Source organism: Theobroma umbraticum, unplaced genomic scaffold (assembly GCF_002168275.2).
Source record: "Theobroma umbraticum cultivar Fairchild unplaced genomic scaffold, ASM216827v3 scaffold_743.0, whole genome shotgun sequence".
Lineage (NCBI taxonomy): Eukaryota > Viridiplantae > Streptophyta > Magnoliopsida > Malvales > Malvaceae > Theobroma > Theobroma umbraticum.
Genome location: NW_018397307.1, coordinates 106,007 through 108,264, shown reverse-complemented (window position 1 = coordinate 108,264; position 2,258 = coordinate 106,007).

Genomic DNA, 2,258 nt, shown 5'->3' with positions numbered 1-2,258 from the left:
TCTAACCTTCCTTGGTTAGTAAATTAACATTTAACTCCAAATATTAAAATTTGCATATAAGTCCTTAAGTGTTTTTTTATTTACCGTATGACCCTCCAAACTTTCATCCTTTACTATTTGATCCTTCCACCATTTCTTTACTCCAATTTCCTTCTATTTTCCTGCCTTTACACATGTACAAACAAAATATAAAGTTTGCATTTTACCACGATATCACCATAATATTTAAATATATACTTACCCTCATTAGCTTTATTTAATAAAGATAAACGAGCCCCATTAACGTCGTTTTTCTTCAAAATTCTTCTTTACTTCTTCTCCCCCACTTAGATTAGTCATATAACCTTCTTGTTTGACTAATTTCAATAATAAATAAAATATTAATATTTTAATATTATTTTATTCATAAATTTTATTTTATTTTAAAATTTTTTTTTCACCCGTCACCGCTCTTTGGCACTTAAATTTACATCAAATGACACTTCTAAACGAGGGTACAAGGTATTGCAAATAAGGGAGGTGAGTCTCATAGACTCAGTGATCATCGGCTCCGTGAGCCTGGCGTAGATGAGAAACAAGCATAAAGCAGATAAATTTGAATAATAAAACTAGAATAAGAAAAATAATCTTAGAGAATCAAATTACAAGGAGAGTGTTTGTGCCTTGTAAAAATGATGTCGTAAAATCATAAAGCAATATTTCACTTGGCAAAACAATGTCGAAAACAAGTGTAGCAAAACAAAGTTCAATCATCGAAAATATCACTTGCCATCAAAACATGAATAACAGTATAAAAGTATGCACACTCCCAAAATGTATGGCATGTAAAGAAATCAGCGTGTATAGCCACATAAACCAACTCATAATCATCAAGTAAGCATTGAAAACTTTTATTCAAACAAGGGGAGCTGTAGAGAAATCTTAACTCTCCACCATGCAAAAAAGTACGCGTTGAAAAACTCACAAAGGTCTCGAGTAGCTAAGCATCGTAATCATCTATGGACCCACTTTCACGTAATAACATCCAAGAGCTCCACTTCATCGGATTCCCATAGCCATGACAGTCTCGACGATGTTGGTTGACATCGAAGAAATCAAGTGGTCGCAACCGTGTATCACAAATTGTGGCCTAGCCATGTATAATAACCATTGCCTTGCCACGTATAATCACAGACCATGGCCTCAACCACGTCTAACAGCCCATCAGTGACTTAAAGATTCTTTAGCTAGAACTCACTTGTGCACAAGGGTCACATTATCCCGATGTGACATTCGATCTACTCTTGATGATCTCTATTTGTCAAAATCATTTTCAAAACCAAATCAAGTTTTTCAAGGCTTTTCCTTTAAATTGTTTGAAATCAAGGTTTGATAACCCTTCAAATTTCTTTTCACATTAAATGGCATGGTGTAAACACTTGGTACAAAGATTGGAATAAAAGCGATGCTCAAACTTGCATTTTAAATCATTTAACAAATGCATTCGGCTATGCATATCACATAAAAATACAATGCACAGATTTTGATGCAAACATCGTAAAAAGGCTTGTTTCCTGATTTCTAAAACACTTTACATATATAGCTTAACTATAGATATATCCATAACAACTTTCAAAACAACTTGCATCCACAATTTCCTATGGTTTCTACCAGCTCATGCTTTCCACAATAACAATATATATATTTTTCACAGATAGTATTTAAAACCACCTATCGTTTTCTAGTAACTCATGCTTTCCACAAATGCATTTAAAGAATACTATCAACGTTTCATATATTTATATCCTTATATAATCATGAAGATTTTAAAATAGGTACCCCCTACTCACCTTACAATAGCGGGATATTACTTCGCCACTAATGTTTCCTCGAATACTCACTTTGTGCTTGCAACAATAACCCTTGCTTTGTCAACTTCCTAATATCATTTCAATTCAATACCATCAATAAACATTGCTGCCAATATATTCCACACTTTCTATTCACACTTAATTCTAGATTCTCATCTTTCATTTCATTTAATTTCACTTTTTTTAAGAGAAAACCATTTACACTTAATCCCGAGTGTAAACTTTGACTTATATAATCCCGGTAATTTGTTTATGACTTCAACGCCCACATCAATCTTTTCTAATGGCTTTTATCATGTTCAACCTATTATTTTCATATCATTAATCATGCGTACGGAAGCAACTATAAATCTTATTTCACCAAGCATCCTCTAAGCTTATATGCACCACTATTTACATTTGCATGCT